Genomic DNA, 10,994 nt, shown 5'->3' with positions numbered 1-10,994 from the left:
TCTCCCATCTCTTTCCCCATGAACTTTCCCTCCATCTCTCTCTACCCCTTCCCTCCTCCCATATTTAAAAGGCACTGACGTGTCACATTCTGGGGAGACAGAGTTGAATAAGCTGTTGTCCATGTCCTTAGCATACCCAGTCAAATGGAAAAGAGAGACCTAGAAATAAACACATTACAATACACCATGATGAGCAGAAGGAACCATGGACAGAATGTTCTCAAAGCAGAGAGGATGGAGAGGACAGCTGAACTACCTGTCTTTGGGAGTGACATTTGGGCAGAATTTTAAAGTAGAAGTTAGAATTTCCTGGGTAACTAAAGAATGAGGGGAAAAAGGAACAGCAAATAAAAAGGTTTAAAGGCTTGAAATAGTAAAATGTGTTAGGGAACATCACCCAGGTCATCGCAAATGGAGCAGGACATGGATGGAAGTTGAAAATGAGGCCAGCAAGGGACCTTGATGCTCTGCTGAGCAGTCTGGGTTATTGTTTTTAGATCTATGGGTGTTAGGATTGAGGTGGAGGGAGGCGGTCAGGCTGACTGAATCCCTGAGCTGTGGTCGGTGGGCACTGCTGTCACTTCCCAGCTCAACCCTCTAGGATCCTAGCAAGTCAAAGACGGGGGCCACTGATGACAAAACAGGAGTTCTAGAAAAGAATTCCAAGCCATGTACTGGTAGGTGGCCACTGGTCTGGTGACACAGAAAATAGTTGCTGTGCACATCAGTCAGGAGCCCACAGGAGGTCTAATCCATGCCAGACTGCCAAGGTGAAGAGACTTAGATGAAGGATTCCCTCAGGGCTGTGGGCAGGCAAGAAATACGGAGGCTCTCAGAAACTGGCCACAGCAGGAACTACTCCTTGGGCTGAAGAGGCAAGGGAAGGATGTCATTAGCAGAGTGAAGTGAGGAGCTGCCCAGAGGAGCTGTGGTCATGGTGGACAGAACTAGTGCCGCAGACATGACCCAAAGCAGGAAGGAAGTTGGGGAGGAAAACCCCACCTCTTTCTTCCCCAGGCCTTTGATCCCCTGCTGGTGCCTCCATTGGTCAAACCCAACCAGAGCCAGCTGATAAGAAAGTCCAAGTGAGGCAATTCATGGATCCTCAGTCCAGGGCCCAGAGAAGGACAAGGAAGGATGAAGAATGAAGCTGAATTCAGAGTGGAGGAAACAGAGGATAGGAAATTCACTGCTTATCTGCTTTCTTCCCCCCAAAACTCTCAGGGATGGGAAATTGACTCCAGTGGTCATCTTGGCCCTTTTCTTTTGTTGTCAAATTAATCCCATACAATATCTGTTTTAAATCTTTTTGTTTGCATGCCCCTTTGAGAATCTGATGAAAACAATGGCCCTTTCCTACACACACACACACACACACACACACACACACACACACACACACACACACAAACACATATGGATGAAATCTGCATTCAATTTTTATATCCTTTAGCACCTTGTGACTCAGAATGGCCCATGGAACAACAGAATCAGTCTCACCAGGGAGTTTAGAAATGTAGGCTCTCAGGCCCACTCAAGTTCTACTGGATCAGAATCTGCATTTTTACAAACTCCCAGGTGATTTTTATGCATTTGAAACTTTGAGAAGCACTGCTCTCGGAGTCATTGGAATCCAGCTTGATCATGACTGGCTGACTGAATGAATGTAGTTATGTCAAATTAGGATGCAGGTTTAGCTACAAATGGAAGAAAACCCAACCAAACAACTGCTTTGACAAAATGGGGGTTTTGTTTTTCTCATGTAGCAGGAAATCCACAGAGAAATCCAGTTCAGGGCTGGTGTCATGATTGCCTCATTCCCTATCTGAATTTCCACTCAGCCATTTTTAATCTGTGGCTTTTGTCTTCAGGGTTGCCACTGGGCTCTAGAACTCCAGGCAGCATTTTTGCATCCTAGGCAAAGGGCAAAGGATGAAGGGAAAAAAAACACTGAGCCCTTGTAAAGATTCTTCCTAGAGCTGCCTCCCAGAAACTCCCGCTGGCCATGATTTCAGACAGCTGCCTCTGGCTGTAAGTGAGGCTACAAGAAGGAGTTTTTGGGGTTTTTGTTGTTGTTTTATTGTTTTGTTTTTGTTTAACTACCAAATAAAATAGGGTTTATGTGGGCAAGAAAAAAGGGGGAAATTGATATTGAAGAGGCAGTTATCTGAATTTGTTGTCATATAATGTAATGAAAATTATTAGTTCTGAGAATCTCATTCCATCTTGCATCACTGATGAAAACCTATTATGTGCATACTGTACTTTGGAATCTCCTTTAGTAAAATAAGGGGAATTTAAAGCTTCTTAATGGGAGCAAAATAGAATACAGAAATAGAGAAGTGGGAGATAAAATTGAAAACTGATTGATCTGGGCTTCAGTTGTTTGTAATTGGTAGTCATTTCTCTGGTATTAGAACTGAAATAAACTTTTTTCCTATAAAGAATAACTGCCTAAGTAAAATGGAAATACACCTAAGAAGGCAATTAAAAGATACCTTATATTTTTTAAAGAAATGTTTCATTTGTGCGGGCTTTTGTGTCTTTTTCTAGAAATAAGGTCTATTGCTTTCACCCTACCCCATTAATTAAAAACTGCTACTTTAGAATCACTGTTTACAAACAAATGACATGCTAATTCCATATCTGCATTATTTGTTTATTGAAAATTTTAATTTAATTTAATTTAATTTTTTTTGAGACAAAATTTTACTCTTGTTGCCCAGGCTGGAGATCAATGGCGTGATCTTGGCTCACTGCAACCGCTGCTTCTTGGGTTCAAGTAATTCTCCTGCCTTAGCCTCCTGAGTAGCTGGGATTACAGGCATGGGCCACCACACCTGGCTAATTTTGTATTTTTAGTAGAGACAGAGTTTCTCCATGTTGGTCAGGCTGGTCTCAAACTCCTGACCTCAGGTGATCCACCTGCCTCAGCCTCTCAAAGTGCTGGGATTACAGGCATGAGCCACTGTGCCTGGCCAATTTAATTTTTAATTGACAAATAATAATTGTACCTATTTTGGGGGTACATTTTAATACATATGTATAGTGAGCAAATTAGAGTAATTAGCATATCCATCATCTCAGACATTTATCATTTCTTTGTGTTGGGAATGTTCAAATCCTCCTTCTAGCTATTTGAAACTATATATTATCGTTAACTCTATTCCTTCTACAATGGTGTAGAACACTAGAGCTTATTTCTCCTATCTTGCCATAATTTTGTATCCTTTAACAAATATCTCCCTGTTCCTTTCCTTTCCCCTACCCTTCTGAGCCTCTACTATCCTCTATTCTACTCTTTAGTTTTGTGAAATAAACTATTTTAGCTTCCACATATGAGTGAGAACATGCAGTCATTATGTTCTCCAGTTCCATCCATGTTGCTGTGAATGTCAGGTTTTCATTCAGGCATGCACCACCATGCCTGGCTAGTTTCGTATTTTTAGTCAAGACAGGGTTTCTCCATGTTGGTCAGGCTGGTCTCGAACTCCAGACCTTTCCCCTACCCTTCTGAGCCTCTAGTATCCTCTATTCTACTTTTTGCTTCTATGAAATAAACTTTTTTTTTTAGCTTCCACATATGAGTGAGAACATGCAGTCATAATGTCCTCCAGTTCCATCCGTGTTGCTGTGAATGTCAGGGTTTCATTCTTTTTTATGGCTGACTAGTATTCCATTGTGTATATGTATCACATTTTCTTTATCTGGTCATCTGTTGTCACAACTGGACTTTACTGGGTTCTTAATGCAAGTACTCTCAGAATTCTTGCAGCCCATTCGGAGTAGTATATACTATCTGAAAGGAATAAAACTTTGGCTTTTAAAAATACTCTGTATTTCACAATTTTTTACTAATTCAGACAGACTCTCTCTAATTAATCTAAATTAGTCATTTTTACTGGATTCAAGTAGCCAATTTCTTCATCATCTTTGTACTGTCTGTATGGTATTACAAAATATTGTCTTAAATATCACCCAGATAGAGAGAGCTGAGTTCTAACATTAGACTTAGATTAATGTTCTGGATTCTGAAAAAGAAATTGCCCTCAAAATCCTTTGAGTCTTTTATGGGTCTCCATGCAGGGACATTTGAAAGTGGGTAGGGTTTTGTTTGGAAGGATTTTCTCTCTGAAGAGTCAAATATTCCAGCTAGACCCTAAAAGAATCTTGAGCATGAGAGTCAGCCTCAGCTGACAAAAGCTTTTGGAACAAGACTCTGCACCCAGGACTCAAAAACAGGCTTCTGCTCACCAGCTCTTGGAGCTAAAAGAACCCACCACTACAATATCATGGGACTTTGGGCAACAGATGTGTTCTAAGGTATGTGTGTATTTTTGTCATTCTGTGGTTTATTTTGCCATCTTTTCAGACTAAGAATATAGAGAAGCACTTAAATGGGTGTCTCCACTATGGTTAGTAGTTTCATTCATTCAGCCAGTGTTCATTCAACACCAACTATATTGCCATCTCTCTTCTTGAGCCTGGTAGGAGTAAGAGAAGATGGACAGATAGCTAAGGGGCATGCATGGTCCCTGCCTTCCAGTGATGTACATGTATGGAACTGGTCATACATAACTGGTATACACTAAATGCTAAGTATTTTGCAGATCTGTAAAGTTTTTTCATAATCCCTAGGCAAACCGGGTCTAATATATAAAATAAAATGTATATAGCTGAATATATAAAATAAAAAGCTATGAGATTTTGACTCAGCTTTCTAGTATATAGATATGGAAAAAAAGATAGCCAATATTTAACCCCTACGAGTATCTGCTGGTTTTAAAGAATCTGTACTAAATAGAGTCATCCCTCAGTATCTGTGAAGGATTGGTTCCAGGACCTCCTTTGGATACCAGAATTCAAGGACATTCAAGTTCCTGATACAAAATGGCATAGTATTTGCATATAACCTATGCATATTGTCTGTACACAGTCACACATCACATAATGACATTTCACTCAATGACAAATTGCATATACAATGGTGATCCCATAAAATCACAATACCGTATTTTTACTGTACCTTTTCTATGTTTAGTTACAGTTAGACACACAAATACCTGCCACTGTGTTAGAGTTGCCCTCATTATTCAGTACGGTAACATGCTGTTCAGGTTTATTACCCAGGGGCCATAGGCTGTTTGATACAGCCGAGGTATTTAGCAGGCTATACTATCTAGGTTTGTGTAAATACACTGTATAATGTTTGCACAACGACAAAATTGCCTAAGGACTCATTTCTCAGAACATATCCCTTTCAGTTAGTGATGTATGACTGTACTTTAAATCATCTCTAGATTACTTAAAATAACCAATATTTTATACCAATACAATATAAATGCAATGTAAATAGTTGTAATACTGTATTATTTAGAAAATAATAACAAGAAAAATATCTGTAAATGTTCAGTGCAGACACAATTTGTTTTTCAACTACTTTCCATCCTTGTTTGGTTGAATCCCTGGATGTGGAACCCACAGATATGAAGGGCTGACTGTATTTAGCAGGTTATCGTTTCAAATCCAAATAAATGATCAACATCAAGTTTGCGCAGTCTGTGTAAGTCTACAGTAGCAGTGCTTGGTTCAACTGTCTTTGGACTTAACCTGAGATAAAGCTGGTTTCAGGTTACAGCAAGCAGTTCCAGCAGTCAGTTACAACTTTTGAGAACTATACTATTCCTTCTCTAAAAACTGCTTCTTGTGTTGAGTAAACATATTTCTTTTTATTAGTCGGTATATGCTCATCAGGATTATTTATCTGTGAAAGTTGATTATATCAATCAGGTCATTCTTAACCCACCCAACTAAAACAGAGTTGCAAGGCCAGGAAGGAAAGCACTCAGGATGCATACCATTGCTCCAAGATGTACTTCTCTGCAAGTCTGACTGCTGAAACTGCTTGCTGTAACCTGAAACCAGTTGTATTTCAGAGCAACTGAAACTACCTGCTGCAATCTGCTGAGACTAGTTTTGCCGACCACTGCCATTCACCAATCAGAGCTTGCCAGCTTCCTGAAAACTTACTAGTGTCAATGAACTTTCCTGAAGAGCAATACATAATATTTCTCCTTTTAATTAAGCCTCTAACCTTCTCTTTGTTCTTCGGACCTACCAAAGATTGCCTGGTCTGCGTGTATGCTCTGAATTGCAATTCTTTCTTCCCAAGTAAAACATTTTAATTTCAGAAATTTTCTTCTATGAGGTGATGTTATATTCATCACCACACTTTTGCAAAGCAGCCCTTCTAACCTACCGGGGTTATATTGCCATGTTATATGCTGTTCAGACATTCGGGCATGATCCATCCTGTTTCCAAGGCTTCTGTGGTGTTATTGGCATGTTAATTATTACAGCAAATGATAAAATGTGCAAAATGATACCCCCCTTCTTAATGACATAAATAAATGAAGCAATTAATTTTACACAATAAAAACAAGCAATACAATAACTTACAAATTTGGAGTTTCTTCATTATTACATCAAATTGCAAAATGGAAACATGTAATTTCAAAAGGCTCATAAGTAAAAATGGAAACACAGCTGATGCTGCGTCAGCTTGTGGGCTGCAAAATAATGTGGGGCTTGCACAGTGTGGAACAGGCAACATCTTTTAGATACACCAGGCCAGATATGATTCAGAAACTATAAATCTTCCCAGAGCTGAACCATCCCAATGAGCTAAGCCATTTATGTGCTGTAATGAAAAACAAAACAACTTTTTCTTATTTCCCTTACATATTAGTTTGGAATTCCAGAAGTTACTTTGCTTGGGATCCTCATCTCCACTTATCTGCAGTTACAGAAGCTGGAAGCCTATGATTGATCTTGTAACTTCAATATCTAGAGAAAGATAAGTAGGAAAGCAAATTTCCTGGGAGAGCTGACAACAGTTTTTAAAATGAAATGTGTATACACCAAGCCTGACATACTATATTGCCCACCATGTTTGAAACCGTCAGTTTCAGGGCTGACATTTGGTTCCGTATGTTTGTTTTGGTGAGTGAGAAAGTAACACATATTTTCTTTGACATCTTGTGCAATTTTACAAGTATTCAGGGCACATTCCCTGCTTTGCATGGAAAATGTATTTGCACAGTTGTCAGAATGATGGACAGGGGAGCAAATGATAGGACAGAGTGCTGATCTTTGCTTGTTATTACATACAATAGCTTGGTAGGAATCGTGATGTGTTGGTGAGACAAACTGTGTCCGATTCTGGAACATATTAAGTTTGTCTCCAGGACACACATGACTTCGCTAGGGTGTTGAACCTCATTCATAATAGATGCTAATCTTTTCAGGGCTGACTGATGACAGCACTTCCTGCCCTTCACGGAATTAGAGCTGGGTTTTATCAAAGGACTCAAACTGCCTGCTAATTAGACTAATTCCCTTCATCATGAATTATTTATTTCCATTGGTAACCGATCACTGTGACATTAATGGGTTCTGCTCAACTTAGTTTCATACTAATACACACTAGGAGTTAAATGTTTAAAAATTCCTGATACTCCACTCCAGGTCAAGTGTATCTTTGCCAAATATTTTACAGATTCAATGAGGTTTCAATGATTATGTTTTAGGTACAAATGAAACAGGACAAAATTCCAGATTTTGTTGATAAGAAAACAAATCCATTTCTTTCTCTGCTTAGGTATCTCCTGTCTTAGCTAGATCAAGTTGTCTTATTCCAGGACATGCTATCTCTGCCGCATAGTATTTTATCAAGGTCAAACCATCATGTAAATGTGATCCTCTTTGGGATAATAGTATCTCAAAGGCGATCCTCTTTAGGATAATAGTATCTCAAAGTTGAACTAGACATAATGTCAGCTAGCAAAGTTGAAATGGTGCTTTATTCAGTTACTGATATCTGTTGATAAAAATAGTGTGATATCTTGTTTACTTATTTGTAAAAATGCAAAATGCACCTTTAAAAATGGAATTTGAGATAATATAGCCCAATGGTACACTAACTTACTAACTTCTGAGGTTGTATGGATCAATATTTGTCAACATGTAATCAATGCATTACCTGTATCCTGAAAGTGTTATTAAAATTCAGATTTCTGGGTCTGTTTGAATCTCTGGGAATATGATTCCAACATTTGCATTAATAACAAGCTTCCCATGTGATTCTTGAGCAGTGTTAGAATCACTGACATTGGTTATCAAAAAAACCTTTATAGTTGATCTATATTTTATCAGAAATACTGAATCAGCTCATCCAACAGGTGCAGGAAGCCATCCTATAAGCTTAGTAGTGCCTTCTGGAATTGACATCTGTTGCAGTTTCATCAACACACATAAAACACACAACATTTATACTGACTGATCATCAGGTCAGATCATCATGGAGGTCTGTGAATGGTGGGCATCACACCTTTGATCAGAGGACACATGGGAGGAAGGTGCCAATGGCGAGGCATACACAGTCACAATTCAGCATGGCACTTGGTATCAGATGGGAAGGCTTTCCGTATGCACCCCACTGAAGCACATGATTGTGCTTAGCAGTTCAGGTATTAAATATTGAATTGTGGAAAATAGTAACAGAAAAAGTAAAAAGGAGCATAATAAATGGAAGATTAGATGAGAAACATTGGACAACGGCATTATGTAGCCCACAATACAGTGAGGCAAAACCACAAATAACAGGTTCTATTAAAAGCAGCTACAGTTCTAAACCAAAGGTTGGTTTTCACATGTATCCCACATGTCAAAGATTACTGGTCTAAAATCGCATATACCTGGATGGGCAAAAAACAATGCTTTCATCAGAATTAAGGTTGAATATGAGAAGCAATATATTACACACACTGATTAATCCCTGGTAAATTATATCACAATTTTATTTTGAAGCATTGATGATCTATTCTTTCAGAGTTTCTAAGGAAAGTGGTAATATTGCATAATAGAAGTTTTTAATAGTCAGAGACACATGAGACCTATGTAACCAATAAAGCCTGCTTTGATTTATAGTTACAAAGTACACAGTATTATCATCATCAGGAGCATCCATTCATACATTAAACAGATATTAATGAAATACTTATTAGGCTCTAGGCACTTACATCTGATAAAACTAGGCTTACAAAAATACACACGAAGAGATGATGGATTCATGAAGAGTTTATAGATGTTTTGGGAACTATTTATGTGTGCCAGTGTCTCCTTCTATTTGAAATTGCAGATGCTTTTCAAGTTTAGAAAAAATTTGGAAACATGAGGTTATTTGTGAAATGGGAAAGTGTTTTTATTTCATTTAGTTTTCTTTTTTTTTCTCATGGAAATACTCAGATGATGTTAGCTCTGTATTTTCACACACAGGCATACTGACTCACATATGTTTAAGTCAATCTTGAATCTGATTTTACTGTCTTACACCTCTCCTTAAGTCACTGTTTTTTTTTTATTAATTTCATTGATCTAACCATGTTTACAAACTTATTTTCTCTGTTCCCTGCTTCCCTTTTTCATCCCCTCTAATAGTCACACTGCAGCTAGAGTAATTTTAGCTTCAGAAGTTAATTCATGTATTAATATTTGGTATTTTGAATGGATTTCACCCTTGAAATTTCTATAAGGCAGAGTATCAATTAATAGATCTCAGATATAAAAATTTTCCTAAAAAAAGATATCAAGGGCTTCTAGCTAGAGATAGCAAAAGTATTCCATGAGATACTGGCCTGATTGCATTCTGCTGGTTCTCACATAATTGGAGGAGATCAGCTATCAAAAAAACTTCCTAAAATATTTTATCTTGTACATGCTATATGCTTAATATGTATTAAATTAACCAAAGGTTTCCAATGTCTTTAGCAAATCACGTCCCAGCCTCTTCTTGTCTGTATCCTGAGATTCTGCCTGATCTGAATTGTATTTTTCTTACTTAAAAAATGTTGTTAATGCAATGTCGAAAATGTGACCAAGGGAAGGTAGTGGAAAAGGATCTGAGGTCTGAAAAGGAAATTAGCCTGTAGCCCAGTACTGCGTTCTGGGTGCCATTCAGACACCTGGAGCTAGAGGTAGTAACTGTGATTGTGTATGACATCATCTTTCACATTCCTCCCAGGGAAAAATAATGTAACCTACCAACTGATGAGATCTAGGGACATTTGGGTCACTCATGCAAACATCCCTGATTATGCTTTAATGTAATCATGGAGAAGACCTAAATATTACAAAATTCGTGCTAGTCAATTAACTGGGGGCTTAGAGTATTGAACGAAAAGTCTGCAAATTATATTAATTTGGTGCCTAAATATTGGGAGAAATTTTGCAGCATCATTTTCTTTTATAATTAAATTATTCAATCAACATGAGATATTTAACTATAGGTAGAAACTAAGCATAAATCAACAATTAAGATTATAAATCCAAAGAATAAACTAAACCAAATTTATTGGCAAGATGAGTCACTTGGAGAAAAACAACTATATTAGAAACGTGCTAAGGAATCTTTTTCTCTAACAGCTTACATGGTCTACTTTTAAGATCATGCTCTTAAAGCAAAGTTTTCCAAGATGTATTTCAAGGAATAATAATCCCTAAAGATATTAATAAGTATTCTGCAAGAAGCATTGCATGGCCAAATATTGGGAAATGTTGAGATAACTTTCGAATAAAAAATATTCCTTGTTGGCTTCCGTTTCCTTCCAGAATGGAGTCATAAAGATCAGATTTAGTTTTCTACCATGAACAACTAGCAAACTGGAAAAGTCTATGAAATAACTGTTTTCAGATATTAGACAGAAACAAATCAGGGCTGTGATTCCTGAGAGAAGGGAGACAAATAAATCCCACTATCACCTTGGTTTCTGTTTGGAGGCAATTTCCAGACAACTGTGCAGGGAAGAGAATCCCAAGCAGAGTATAATGGCCTTGCTGAATTGAGGAGAAGGGTATCAGGGAGGCTGAGAAGCCTGAAAGTTTCTAGACATCCACAACATTCATAATGTTCAGAATATAATGTTAAAAAGTCAGTA

Source organism: Saimiri boliviensis, chromosome 5, assembly GCF_048565385.1.
Source record: "Saimiri boliviensis isolate mSaiBol1 chromosome 5, mSaiBol1.pri, whole genome shotgun sequence".
Classification (NCBI taxonomy): domain Eukaryota; kingdom Metazoa; phylum Chordata; class Mammalia; order Primates; family Cebidae; genus Saimiri; species Saimiri boliviensis.
The sequence above is the reverse complement of the archived record's forward strand: the minus strand, read 5'-3'. Positions refer to the sequence as shown.